The 16,226-nt window shown below is 32.3% G+C and overlaps 1 protein-coding gene across 6 annotated transcripts in view; it reads right to left on the reverse strand.

Annotated features, from left to right (window-relative positions):
- The window catches only part of Foxp2 (forkhead box P2), a 511,758-nt gene that overhangs the window by 425,276 nt on the left and 70,256 nt on the right, over window positions 1-16,226 (reverse strand). The gene's annotated exons all lie outside the window — the stretch shown is intronic.

The following is a 16,226-nucleotide window of genomic DNA, read 5'->3' on the forward strand; positions in this document are numbered from 1 at the left end:
ATTGCATCACTTATTGGCTATTTGATTTTAAATCTAAGAGTTACAGCAAAGAAAACAATGTTGGTACTCTTTGCCAAATTTGAAAAAGTAACATAAAATACTTTTATGACACATCATACCAGGCATCTCGAGAAATTTAGATATCCTAATTTCAATCTACCCTACAATGTATAGTTTTTAAAGAACTTTAACTACATTATTTAAGTAACAGTAGAAATATCACTACTTCAGTAAGATGTATCTTCTTTACTGAAAAGGTAAGAGTGTTAATTCAGGACAAGTCCTGACATATTAGACAAGAAAGTTACCCTTTGGCATATTTTCTATTAAAAGAAGCTCTTTTAAAAAATGTATTAACTTGCGAAAATTGCTTAATATATTAATTGTATGTTAATTGAATATATAATAATGATATATAATTAATTTATATTTCTCTGCACTTTTTAACTGGCAACTATTAGAATAAGCAATGCTGTGTTTCCATAGATGTGTATGCAAATCTTTATTGAAGAACAAATTGTTAAAGAACAAGAGTCGTCAGAGTGTAAACAAGAATGTCATCTGATATTGCATCAATAAAAGATATTGATGTAAAAGTGCTATATTGAAAATACACTCCAATAATATGAAGCTATTTTATAAATAACTTCTCAAGGGCTTACAAGTATTTTCTTCTTACAAATTCACAGCACAACAGCCTGGACTTTTGTGATACAGACCTCTTCTTCAACCACCGCAGATTCTGTGAATCCCTGCAGGCAACCAACAACAGATGTATCTGTGGGATGTGCTCTTTGAACTGTACAAAAGCCTTCAGCCTTCCCTGCATTCTGCAAAGAAAACTGCCAACTGCAAGGCTTTCTCAGATTTAACATAATACAAGTGTTACTCCTTCCCACTCCCACTGTACCCACAACTTCTCTCTTAGCAGAGATGGCCTATACTGTGTGCATTTATAAATATATAAGAAGGGACCATTTTTTCTGATCAATATTCAATATTGTAAGTCATATAATTGTTCAACTGAACAAAATTTCAAATTCAACAGGCACCATATTCCCTTTTGTGAATATAGTTTAAGAATTCTCTTTCTACAGAGAGATTCAAGAACTGAATGGGAATGATCCTTTTAACAGTCTGCAGCTTGAAATCTTTCTTACAAAAAGAAAAGAATAAATACAATAGTTGTTTATATTCAAATCATTCATCCCCAAACCTTATTAGACCTAACAAAATGTCTTTCTTAATATGAGTATCCTTTAATATTCTAAAGAAATGGAAAATAAAACTCAAAATAAGTCATAAGATAGAGTTACATAAATATTTAAACTCAACTACTAACTAAATGTTAGAACAAAACATGCTTCTAACCTAAAGCCAACATAAACTGCTTGTTCACCACTGAATATATCCTTGGCATCAGATATACATGTATTATTTTTTTCTTCTGTAAGAAAAAAAGTGATATTTGATTACCAAGGAGTTAGTTTCAGTTAGACAACATTTATTCCAACTGTTGATTTGCATAGATAATTATCAGCTACATTAGTCTATTTGAAAATATTTAATGTTTTGTTGGTAACATTGAACTATGAAAGAAAAGACACTACCAATTAGTTTATGTCATAAATAGCTGTCAAGCTAACTAGATGTACAGAAGTTCTAAGAAAATAAAATGCAATAAAATAATAGGTTTAATAAAAGCAAGAAAATACGCATATAGGAGAGAAAGCAAAAAATAAAAATAAAATTGTACATATCCACTCTCTCTTATTAAATGGTATTTTCTAATCTCATGTGCTATTTTAAGTGAAGTCCTGATTTGAACCATGTCGGAGGGTCATATATATCTTATAATATTACAAAGCAAGGCTGAATCTAACTGGCTTAGATGACAAACCATTCTACACGCAGGAATGTCTCTCACTTTTCTATCTTATCTTTAACTTATAAGTCAATTTTTATAGTTAATCCCATAGAAACGTGTTTAATGAATTAAAGCATAAAGCACTTTTATCTAGCTTGGGTGAATTACTAAACAATGACTGAGGCAAGCAGAAGCCAATCAATACTCAGGTTAAAATCGGGCAACTGAGGGTTCGAATTTTGCATCTGTAAATTAATAATACAATGAGCCACTGGTGTTTCATATATATGCTCTGCTGAATTTTCCCAGGGAACATAAAGAAAGCAGGCATCAAGAGAATTGAAGGCAAAAACACAGGGGAAAATTGAGTAAGAATTCCAACTCACTAAAACATGCTCAAAACTATTAATGGTCTCTCTAACACCCTAAAGATAAATAACAATGTGGCCATATTTTATTTTGATTATTCACTATTTTTCTTTGAATGTAATAATTTTGTACCTAATTATTAGATGTTGTCACTATAATAAAGCTTCAGAATATGAGAAATGCCCTCTCATAATAAACTCTTCACATTGCTTCCTGTGGGCCTGCTTAGAATGGAAGACCAAGGAAAGAGAAAGAATTCACCCTTAATTGAAATATAAACAGAGAACTTATTTGTCTGAAAAGAATATCATATTGTTTTCAGTTAGTGAATATTTTATTAAATTCCAACTGTATCAATATCACTCCACCATTGGTGTTAAACTGAACACGAAAAGTTCACAACTTTGAGAGTTGGGAAATAAGATGACTCGTTATGAAGTTGATTTGTTTAATCTAATGAAAATAAATTATTTTTGTGTAACTATATACATTAAAAGATCATACTCATTGTCAATCAACTTGATATGTAAACTTCCAAAATTAAATTTCTTAAGTTGCCTCAATTCATGTTCTTTATATATTTTAATTCAAGGAATTATATTAAAACAATAAGACATAACAAGTTCAGTCTTAGATTATGCAAATCATGAGAAAATATTACCAAAAGATAGAGAGGTCATGAAAATATTTTTTACTTAACAAGAAAACCAAACTGATAATAACTAGGGGAGTAGAAGGGGGTGGAAACTAGAAAGTTGGCATTAATGCACTACTCAGTTAAAAAAAAACCAATATGATGTATAAGTATAGCTGAGCTATTTCAAAGGCAAGATATGAGAATCAAAAATATAAGTAATGCCTGCCCAGACTTTACAGTATCTTCAGTATGTATTACAGAGGTACAGAGAGAAAAAAAGGGAAAATTAAAGGGAAGGAAGAAAAGAAGGGAGAGGAAAAGAAAATTATAACAATATAATTATTGTATAAAATTAAAATAGAATTTTGAGTTAAAAATTAACTCTGATTTATTAATTCAAAATATATTAATTTGTAAAATAAGAGAGTTATAATTACCAAAATATGTTCTGTGCTCTGTGTAGCAATATACATTTCTCCTATGAAGCAAGACATGAGGGGTTGACTAGATCAAGACTAATTAAGGATTCTCAGATAAAAGAGCACTGGGAGAAAATGAAAATTATATTTAAAAATGGTAACAAATAAACTAATTAAATTGTGTTCTTTGAAATAAATGCTGACCCATCTCACTAACCATGTCAGACTGAAGAATGTACAGTAAAGGTCTTCCTTTGGTCATGGTAGCAACACTGACTTTCTCCATTCTTCTAACAGAAGCATTGCATATCTTGATGCCATTTATCGCTATTAGTTTTTAAAAGACATTCTATTTTCATATAAGATATGATCATCTAAACCAATTTTTGAGTTATCTCACTGATAATCTTAGAATCAGAGCTTCCAGAAAAACATCAGAGAATGTGTTAATCTTTAAATTGTCTAAATTACCTTTGTAAGTAATATCACTAAAAGTTAAAAAAAAAAAAAGAATAAAGATTAAAAATCATGCATTGGCTACATTTTACAAACCCAAAAGAAAGGTCCAAGAATGATGAGCTGACCTAGCAGAAGCTATAATGACCATTCCATGGCAATGCAGTGGTAGCCATGCAAATTAGTAAATAAGTCCATTTGATTTCCATAGCACAGGTTGTGTCATAAGTGCCATCTCCACAACTAAATCCCTGCAACTCTATTCTACCAAGATTTGCATACTATAGAGGCAACATCATATACTATATGTTACTTATAATAAAATAATGGCTTATAATAAAACCAGAATATTGTTTTAGAAAGATGTGCCCTACAAAAATGCTATAGAATTGGGAGAGGATCTGAAGTGTAGCCAAGAAATATAAAACAAAAGTTGGGAAGAATAACCAAGTGTTTTATTGAATGCAGTAATTTATAATAACTTTTATGTTTGACAAGCAAGAAGACAGTAGATTGTTTTGGTTTATGCTGTGTTTGAAACAGTATCTTATTCTGCATCTCAGACTGGCCTTAAACTGTAAGTGATCCTCTTACTTCAGCCCGAGAGTGCTGGGATAATGGGTATTTAATACTACCCCAGACGTAGGACTTAATTTATGTGCATTTGTTTTCAGAAGAAAATAAATAAGCATGTTCAATTATATGTAAGTTCAGTATCTGTATTTAAGTATACCATGGTATAGAAATATAGCCAAACAGAATATATTACACATTAGATAATAATTTTCCTGTCAATTAAAAAATTAAAGATGAGAATACTAAAAGAGAAAAATATAAACATTATACTCTAAAGTACATAACCCTAAATCATATATAACATTTGAGAAAAGTCATTAAAATCCTCACAAGAGGTAGATGTAGATGACATAAATGTGTAAATATAGATAGATGACATAAATATTTAAGGATATATATGATACAGATGTTTGTTGCAATATATCTGAAAAGGGGCCAATGGAAATTAATTGTCCATTTAATAAAGAAAAATTTTAAAATGGCCATGCTTTATTCCCATGATACAAGAATTCTCCTCAGGTACACAGACATGCAAAACACTTGTAAAACTTTACCCACCAAACAGGAAGAAAGTAAAAGAACAAAAAATCCTGACTAGAGGTGAAGCAGTGTGAACTCTCATATGCTGGATCTGAAGGAATGAACTGCCACGTATCTATAGATGAAAATATGGAATTGTCTACTCATGAGGACATTCTGATACACATAAACTTTAATACAGGCTAAAGGTTGATACTTCTACCTTACCTTTTATATTGCTGTGATAAAAAATACTACAAAACCAATTTGGAAAGAAAAGAGGTTTTTTTTGTTTGTTTGTTTGGTTTTTTTTTGTTTTGTTTTGTTTTTTTGGTTTTTTGTTTGTTTGTTTGTTTGGTTTTTTTTGGCTTAATATAAAGCAAGGGCAGGAGCTCAGGATGGGAATTTGGGGTAAGAAACTAAATCAGAGAATATGGAATAAAGCTGAATACAGGTTTTTATTTTCCTGCCTTCTCAGCTACCTTTCTTATAAAGTCTAGGCTCACCTGCCTATGGATGGTGCTATCCAGAGAGGTCTCTGTTCTCCTTTATCAATTAACAATTAGAAAACGGCCCACATACAAAACCCACAGACTAATAGGATGGAGACAATTCCTTAATAATGTTCCCTCTTCCCAAGTCTCTAGTTGGTTTCAGGTAGACAAAGACTAAATATCTATCCAAATGCAAAATTTCTACTCAAGCATACATATTATGTAAAATGCATGCATTATAATTTTTCAGAGAAGTATTATTCCTAAACAGCAAGAGTCGGGATAACAAGACAAGTTACTCAAAATAGAAGGAATCTAAATAAATGGTGGTATATTCACACAACTGGAGTGACACCAGATGGAATGCACGGTACTTACTACACATGACACCAAGAAAGAAACATGAGAAACTAATCCTGAGAAAGAGGAAGCCAGGCACGAAAAAGCAAGCTAAAGCAAGTGATGTTATTTTATAGAAAGTTTAAAACTGATCTGTAGTAGTAAAGGTCAAAATCTGATTGCCTTGCTTAAGGCACGTGGGACACTTACTGATGGACCACAATAGGGGACTGAGGGAAGGAAGACTTCTAGATGATTGAACTTCTACCTCATGAATTGAGTACAGTTTACACAAGTGCAGTTATCTCATAAAAATTTATTAAAATGCACATTTATAATCTCTGTAGTTTGCTAAATTTGAGAATTCAACAAGTGAAATGTTTACTATAAAATATTTAAAAGGCTCAAACCTGTGTTTTACCATTACACTGTAAACTTTATTTTTCAAAGTATCTGATCTGATATGTTGACATATGTATGTATAAAAATATAACTTCAGATGTAAGAATATAAATAAATTCAATCTCCTGTAAGTAAATAATAAATAATTCTAGAGGGAGAAAGCAGCAATCTATGGAGACATAGTTCTGCATGTATCCAAAGCATTGCTTTTTAATGTAATCCAAAGAAATAACAAATATTAACAAGTGTCAAAAAATAGTATGTGAATGATTATTTTATTATTTTATCTATTTTTGAATGATTTCAGAATGCAAATCTGAAAAGAGCCATAGCTTTAGAATCTGGAATGAAGAGAATATTTTTTTAATTTTTTTAAATATAGTGAAAAGGATTCACAACCAGTTTCTCAGATCAGATTAACCTGCTTGAGAGTCTCTGCCCTGAGGCCTAGTTTTTATAGAACCAGAAAGCTCCAAGCATGCTCCCAAAAAGGAAGCAGCCAACAATCCTACCCATGCATGAAGCCTATAAACCACAACAATGACCAGCATAACATAGTATCACTAAAGATGTAGTAGTGACACACATACTTGGCAGTAAGGACCAGCTCTCTTGTTAGAACTAAATTCCATGTAACAAGAGAAAAACTAAGCCTGGTTCTGGAATCCTAGCCAACTGCCCAGGAATAATGAAGTTATGGATCTTAGAGAAGAATCTACGATTGTCGTTTTCTTAAGCAATCATAATCCCTGACTATATTCTAACAATGACTTTCTAATAAATTATGCTACCTGACAAGGAGGATTTGTATTTAAATAAAAATTTTAGATCTTAATACATGTAATGTCTTTGGCCATATGTAAAATATATCTCAGATATGGAAAATTTTCATTTTCTTATTTAAAGGAAAATAAATTTGGGGGCTTTAAGTTGTATAACCATAAATCATAATAAACTTAAGTAAGTTAAGTGAAAATGATCAGTGGGTCATGTATATTGAAAACAGATTTTTCAAACCATTCCATAATATCTGACCAAAGACCAGTTTCTTCCTTGTTTATGTAGTCCCAAAAGCTATAATAAAAATGGAGATGTAATAGTTGTACAGACACAACTGTCAGCTCCACAGATTTTGAATACAAACCTCTGCAAAAAATACCAAAAACCAAAAAAACAAACAAACAAACAAAACAAAAAAACCAAACCTCTAGTTTCCAGAAATACTCTGTCCCTTGCTTGAGCAAACACTATGTCAATAATTTCTAAATAGACTTAGAGAGGATACCTAACTTCTCAACCAAACATGAACAGGGCTTAACATGCCCTTTGTGTTCTTCAAGAAGTGTCTTAGTTGGGGTTTCATTGCTACAAAGAGACACCATGACCAAGACAACTCTTAATAAGGCAAACATAATGAGGCTAGCTAGTAGTTTCAGAGGGTTATTTCATTATCACCATGGTGGAAAGACTGACAGCATACAGGCAAACATGGAGTACCCAAGAGTCCTATATCTTGATCTGAAGTCAACCAGAAGAATTCCACACTGGGCAAATCCTGAGCATAAAAGCCACGAAAGCCTGCCTATACATAGATATATTTCTTCCAACAAGGACATGCCCACTCCAACAGAATCACACTTCCTAACAGTGCCACTCCTTATGGGCCACTCAAACACATGAGCTTATGTAGGCCAAACCTATTCAAACCCCTACAAGAGATTTTTGATGTTAAATTCTTGTCATTAAATTCTGAAGATAAGCTGAAAATACAGTTTTAACTATCTATAAGGAAGAGGAACTATGACCTAAATCTAAGAAGTTAGTCTTTTATGATGAATGTATAATTAGATCGAGGCTGAGGGATTCTATCCTTTCATTTAAACAGTCTAGAGTTTGTTTTGTTAGACTTATTATTATTATTATTTTGCTAACAACACTCACTTTAGTGTCTGAGAGATGGCTTCAGGTAAGACTTCCTCAGTATTCAGCAGTCACAAGACACAAGTTCAAAGAAGATAGGCAAGAGACATGTGCTACTGCCATAAGATATTAACTGATGTTTTGCTCAAAAATCTAGAGCATAATAAGAGATGATGTGAAATGTTATATTACAATTTGATGAACCTCTATCATACAAAAGTTCGACTCAGTAGTAAAGACAGGTGCACACAGCTCTACAAGAAGCTAACACATTACCAATAAATGAACACTAAGCTGAATGAACATCAGGCTTGTTTACAGAAAGATTCAACTCCTAGCTCACATGCCTGACTTGTCAAAGCTGACAAGTCACTTCTCCTTTGGAACTTTTAATTAATACATTTCTTTGTTTTTTATATTCTTATACATCTCCTCAAATCACATGGTTTTGAAGCCTAATCTAGATTAGGAGTACTGCACTGTTCTCTAAATTGTACACTTAGAAAAAAAATGCTAGTATTCTTCCATACTGCTGGGGATTTATAAAATAAATATAAATGCCAATCAGATCTTTTTTTTAAAAAAAAATAATACTCCAGGTAGGTTAATATAAAGTTTCATATGAACTAGGACATCAAGAAATTAGTTTTCAAATATTTCCATGTGATGATAGAATCCATATTTTTTTGAATTCCCGAACTGTATCATTTCCAGGAGAAATTCTGCTTCAGAACTTTAAAAATAGAATAAATGTCTCCATAAAACGTTACATGTAACAGTGTATATATTTTTTAAAAAGGCATAGGAAATGCATATATGTATGTCTAAATGCACACATAGTCCAAACATATATATGCATTTATGTGCAAACACCTACTTAAATAGAATGACTGGAAGAAGGAGGGCATTACATAAAATTAATGACTGATCTTTGCAGGTACATTTTATATTTGGTCACATAAGATTGATTAATATTATAAGAAATTTTTTCACATACAGATTTACCCCTAATATACCAAATACGTGAACACAGGTAAATCAAGTCCAAATAGATTCTGCTCCTCCACAGGAAGTAAGCTAAGTTTTAAGTAGCCTATCTGCATTGCTTTATGCTTTCCTTGCATAGAAAAAATGTACCTTGGCACCAGAAAGAAACATAGCTAGTTTTTTTTTTTTAAATCTGATTTTAGTCCCAAAAATCAATATGGCAAAGGAAAAGTTGCTACAAAGATAATTCTTAGTTGAATATGTTCAAAATTCAAGTCCCTGGTAATCTGAGATTTGGCCAAGACAAATCAAAGTCTTAGATATATTACAAATGCCAAGTTTTCAGAGAAACAAAAAAAATAAAAAAATAAAAATAAAAATGAGATAGCAACAGATGCATTTCCCTAGACATTTGTGTTGAGCCTAGCTGTATCCAGAGCCTGTAGATAAGGGGGTTATATTTCATTTTTTGTAAATAATAATTCTCATTTCTCTTAATGTCATCTAACTAAATAATATTACATTTCTTCTTTAAAAATTTTAACCAACTGAAACTTCTAAAATAAAAGGATACGTAAAAACTGTAGGATTTGGATAGATGAAGAAAGAAAAGGGTTTGGTAATGCCTTGTAATCCCAGATCATGAGTTGGTGGTCACCCTTATGCTATATAAGGATATTCTGTCAAAAATTTGGAAAGAAACAATAAATTAATTAATTAGTTAATAGGCATTCAGTAACATCAAAATGAATGCTTTTGTATTTTATGTTAGTAAAGTTTATTTCAATTTTGGATTAATTTTTACTTAAATTCAAAGCAAGACTATTCTAAGCACATAAATTTCCCTAAACATTAGTAAATATATACAAGTATAGGGCTGCACCTAGGTGTACTTTCTCTAGATAAAACATGGTGTTATGTAATATCACAAAATATGAATTTAATAAATTCCATCTTTCTAAATTTGAATATTCATATTCAATGGATTAAATCTGAAATTATCTTAGCTTTTTAGAATTCTGCTTAACAAAAATTATGGTGATTGCCTCTTAAATTCTGTTTTACTCTGAATTACATTAGACATTCAGAAAGGTTCTAAAATAAGGCTGCACAGCACAATTATTTTGATTAATGTTGCTGGTGTTTTAGATCTCATCAGATTTTGGAAAAATTAAGCAGAAAGCACAGAGTCCGGTGCACACCCTCCTCACTCCATCTCTATCCCAACAGAAAGAGATTCCTGTAAGAAGAGCATGTTTCCATGTGAATTTTGTCCATCCATGCTCATATCTTGCTATAGTTTGGTAGAACACAAGAATGTACATAGGATTAATTCTTTAATTTTAACATTTCATTAGGCTTTGATAAACACATTTTGTTAAATGCCCATCATTATATTATCCTACAAACAAGTTCACTACCCTGAGACATCTATGCTCTTATTCATCTCTCTTCTTTTACTCCTGAAAGCTACTGAAGTCTTATTTTTTCTTTTACTAGGTCTGTGCTTTTCTCTTCTGTGAAAATCCTATATACAAACTCATATTGTATACAGCATTTTCCTATGATTCTTCTACTCAACTATATGTATCTCGGGGCCCTCTATGTCTTTGTGGCTTTGTAGCTCATTTCTTTTATTATTGAATCATAACTAAATAAAACATTGTCCGTACATATCACAGCTTGCTTATCTCTTCACTCACTGACAGAAGGAAATCTGGGTTGCTTAACCAAGTTAACACGGTTCACATTGCTATACCCAGGGTTGAGGTTTGAGCTCAGCAGTAGGGAGTATGCTTAGCCTACATAAGGCCCTGGATTCAGTTCCTAGCAGATAATAAAATAAACCTGCTGTAAATATTCTTGTGTGACTAACAGTTTTGACTCATTTGTGTAAATACTATGGATTGCAATTACTGGATCATAAGGTAAGCCTATGTTTAACCCCATTTTAAAAAATGTTACAATTGTTCTAAAGTAGATGTACTACTCTTCATTCCAATAGCAATGCATCAGTACCCCAGCATTCTAAAACCTCATCCTTTTTTGTAATTGGGACTGTTTGCGAATTTCGCCATTCTGATAGGCCTGTATTGGTACTTCATTGCCTTCACTTCAATTTTCTAGTGGTAAACAATAATGATCATCTTCTGTACAATTATCTATGCATATGTATTTTATTAAGTTTGTGATGTATTTAGAAAACCTGCCCATTGCGTATGTGTGATGTGAACGTGTCTGTTGTTTGTCTATGTAGTGAGTGTGTAATATGTGTGAGTGTGGGCACGATGTTTGTATGTGTGATGTGTGTGTGATGTGTGTGTGTGTGTGTGTGTGTGTGATGTAGAGACTAGAGATGAACCTTGAGTATTGAAGTGCATGCATCACTAAAGTTGTTTTATGAGAAAAGACATTTTATTTGCCTAGATATCACAGTCTAGTCACACCCCCAAGAATCTGCCTGACCCTGCCTTATCAGTACTGGGATCATGGTCTATACTTCATACACATATTTGCCTATTAAACTAATTTTAAGTTTTAAAGGTTGTTACTTATATTACAAGGTGCTTATTAGAAATCATTTACAACATTCTCTCAGTCTATAGTCCATGTTCATTTTGTAACAGTGGTAATCACTAACATATTTTTTCTCATAAAACAAGCTTTTGCTTCATATCTAAAACATTCTCACCAAACTTAAGAATATTTATAACTTCTCTTTCATTGCTTATAGTTTTTTAATCCCATTGTAGCTCATTTTGTAAAAGGTAAACTGCCGAGTCTAGATCTGATTTTGAAATCTTGTTGTATGGTCATTGAACACTATTTATTGGAAAGGCTATCCTCCTGAAATGCTTTTACTCTGTTATCAAAGATAAGAGGATTATATGGTTTAAGTTTTTTCCAGAAGTGTCTGTTCTATTTCAATGGTATGTATGTCCACTCTTTAAATAATGTCCTGTTTCACTGATTACTACAGATTTATCTTGTCTTGCATTTGAATTATGGGGTCAATCTTCTTAGGGACTATATTAAACATGCTGACTATTTTGCCTTTACATGTAAACTGAAGGGTCAATTTCCCACTCTGCATGGAAAAAATTGTAGGGTTGAAGATATGGCTCAGTGACAAAGCACTTGATGCCTAAGTAAACCAGAAATTTGGATCTACAGAACTCACAACGAGCAGGGTGTGGTAACAAATATCTGTTATATCAAACAGAGAAAAAAGAATCCTCAGAAGCTTTCAGTCCAGATAACTTGGTTTCCAATTATGTACACATCCTATCTCATCAAACAATGTACAGGTGAGAATCAAAAATTGACATTGTCCATTTACCTCCATGAGTGTGTTAAGGCTCATGTGGCCACATTGACTCTCAAAAATGTTAAGAGAATCAAGATAGACCACGATCAGAGAGAATCCTTCTGTAATCATTTGTCAGTTTCAATGTCCTGTTGATGGTGATGAGCCTCTGAAACTCAATCTATAGACAATCCTGTCTTCTGTGGCCAGTGCAGGTTGTTTTCCTTTTCTTCCAAATTGGAAAGTCTGTGATTTATTTTTCCTTCTTTGCTTACCTTTGAGTTTCTAGTAAGAGGCTGAATAGTAATGGAGAGAGGAGATATCTTTACCTGTATTTGATGCTATCAGAAAAGCATAAAGCATATCACTAATGGCTGTCCATAAAGGAACATCTGTGGAAGTACCAACATCTGTGGATGAAACAAATGATCTCAGTGTACCTGAAGTTTCTTCAGAGCCTATTTCAATTTGCCACCTATCTAAAATCATACAACTACCCTAACTTTCGTTGTACTCACTTCTTACATTCATAGAAAATAGAAAGATTAATTTGAGAATTTCACATTTAAAAAAAAAAGAAACCGTGCCATTAGTTTCTGGCTTATTTTTTCAACATTCAATTCTCAGATTCAAAAATATTATTGTTGCTTTACTTTGTTCATTGCTACTACATTTGAGTAGAGTACTACCAAGGATTCTCTGAACGACTTCTTCCAATGTATCATCAACCCAACACCAAAAAATGTGTGATGCTACTGAATCAATAGTTTTAACTACCCTTTTAAGTCTTATGTAGCAGCTCAGCACACCCTCCACCTTCCAATTTCTGGACATCAACTAAATTTTCATGTCCATGTATGATCATTAATACATATCTTTAAGATTTTTATTCAGCTGCAATCAAGAAATACCATAATGTCAAGAATAGACGCAACCTCAGGTTAAGAAAATGATCAGAAAAGATATTTGAAGCAATAAGAATAAAACTGGTACAATCATTTTGGTATCTGACAAAATAAACTTTAAGCCAAAACAAATCAGATGATAGGGAAGGAGACTTCATGTTCATTAAAAGAAAATTCCACCAGGATGACATTTCAGTTTTTAACATCTATGACCCAAACTCAAAGGCACTAAAGTATGAAACAGACAGACAGACAAACAAATGAACAAACAAACAAAAACAATACTGCAGCTTAGATCACATATCGACCCTCAAATACTAATAGTGGAACACCTCAATAACCTGATCTCACCAATAAACAGGTCATCTAGACAAAAACTAAACAGAGAAATACTGGCAGTAACCGATACTATAATCCAAATGGACCGAGTATATTTACAGAACATTTCACCAAAACACAAAAGAATATACCTTCTTCTCAGCACCTGCTAGAACTTTCTCCAAAATGACCACATACTGAGACACAAGCAAATCTCAACAAATGCAATCAAATTGAAATAATTCTACATATCATATCAGGCTTCCACAGATCAAAGCTGAATATCAACAACAACACAACCAACAGAAAGCTCAGGAACTCATGTAAACAACTCACTCTTGAATGAAAAAATGACAGAGGATAAAAATTAATAAAGAAATTAAAGAGTTTCTAGAATTGAATGAAAATGAATATACAACATATCTAAATTTATTAATAAATTGAAGGCAGTTTTAAGAGACAAATTCATAGCACTAAATGCCTACATTAAAATAATGAGAGCTCTCATACTAGCAATTTAACAACTCACCTGAAAACTCCTTAACAAAAAGAGAAATCACAACCAAATCAAGTAGATGAAAATAATCAATCTCAAGACTGAAATCAATAAAGCAGAAACAACACCAAAAGCATTTCAGAAAATCAATAAAACAAAGAGTTGGTTTTTTGAGAAATATAAACATAATTACAAATCGTTATCCAAATCAACTGTAAATTGGAGAAAGGATATCCAAATTAATAAAATTAGAAATGCAAAAGGAATATAACAGAAGACACCAGTAAAATCCAAAGAGTTATATGGAAAAACATAAAAAACCTGTGCTATATCAACTTGGAAAAATGAAAAAAAAAAAAAAAAAAAAAAAACCACTTTAATACTCTTGACATAGACCAGTTGTTAAGTAAAATCAAGATCTTATAAGTAATTTAAACAGACTTATAATCCCTAGTGAAACGGAAGAATCATTAAGTGTCACATTCTGAAAAAGTCCAGTGCCAGAATATTTTAGCACAAAAATTTTACCAGACTTTCAAAGAAGTATTGCCAATGCTTCTCAAATTATTCCACAAAATAAAAACACAAGGAACACTGCCAAAATTCATTGTATGAGCTTACGGTCACACGGATACTAAAACTACATAAAGACACAATAAAAAAGAAAGAAAAGTATAGATTACGCCATCAAAATAGTTACAAAATTTCTCAAAAAAATTAGAAAATGGGTAGAAGAATACAAAAAAAAGATTACTTCAAATGATCAAGTAGACTTCATCCCAGAGATACAGGGATGGTTCAATATGGAAAGTAATACATGTAACCCATAATATAAACAAGCTGAGAAAACAACCTACATGGACACTACAAAATCCAATACCCCTTCATGAAAAATATCCCGGAGCGATTAAGGGTACAAAGAACATTCCTAAACATAATAAAAGCAGTTTATAAAGCCCATAGATAACATTAATTTAAATAAAGAGAAACACTATTCCACTGATATCAGTAATTAGACAAGGTTGTCCACTTTCTACATACTTATTCAATATAGTGCTTGAAGTCTTAGCTACTACACAAGGCCTATGGGAGTAATCAACCCATATTTGGGTTGACTTAAGGCCCACTACATGAGATGAAACCCACATCTGACACTGCCTAGGTGACCAAGAATCAGAGACTAAATAGTCCAGTTATCTAGAATAAAGCCAAATCTGCTATTATAAAGTAAAATAAAACAAAATTACATTTTAAAAAAGAACAGCAATAAAGTGACGCCCCCCTCCTTGGTGACATGTGGCTATACTCATAGGTCAGAGCTTTGATCACTCATCGTCAGAGAATATTTCTCCTAGAGCCAATGGAAAATACATCCAGAGAGCTACAGATAGATATGCAGAAAATGAGAGACCCTTCCACACTCATTCCTAAATAGGATGTCTCCATTAAACCCTTTCTTTCAAAGTTCAAGAAACCCCGAGGATGAGGAGACAGAAAAAATGTTAAGAGAAAGAGGATGGATGACACCATGAAAACAAGGTCAACATGGTAAACACACATATGAGCTAATAGGGACTGAGGATGAAAGCACATGGGTTTGAACGTATTGGAGTTCTATTGCTGAAAGCAGAAGTGCACACATGTAATTTGAAACCACAAAGCAATCTCCAATTGATATCCACTTGCAAGTAAGAATTGATTTTCTCCAAGTGAGACTCACAGGGAAAACAAACTACTCTTAAGTGTAGGCTTCTTTTCCAGCACTAGATGGTCAACAGAAAATGTACTCAAAACTAAGGTATCCTGAGATTGGAGAGATTTCTTAGTGGTTAAGAGCACTGATTGATCTCCAGAGGTCCTGCAACCATATGGTAGCTCATAACATCTGAAATATTATTAGATGCCCTCTTCCGGTTTGTCTGGAGACAGATACAGTGTAATCATATAAATAAAATAATTAAATATTTTTTTAAAGACACTGTATCCTTAGAATATTGTAAAAAATGTATACTACTCAAAGTTCTTTATCTCATAATAGATGTCAGAATATTTATTTAATATTCAATTTTAACTTATTTTTAGTGTGTGTATGTGTTTCTCTCTTTTTTATGCTACAGATACTTTGCTTATATATTAAAGATTCTAGTTTAGTCTTTTTAAAGGGATTCACAAAGAAATAGGTCTTGAGTCTATCTGTATATGTCTCATATGTCTT

The sequence above is a fragment of the Arvicanthis niloticus genome, chromosome 15 (genome assembly GCF_011762505.2).
Source record: "Arvicanthis niloticus isolate mArvNil1 chromosome 15, mArvNil1.pat.X, whole genome shotgun sequence".
NCBI classification, from domain to species: Eukaryota; Metazoa; Chordata; class Mammalia; order Rodentia; family Muridae; genus Arvicanthis; species Arvicanthis niloticus.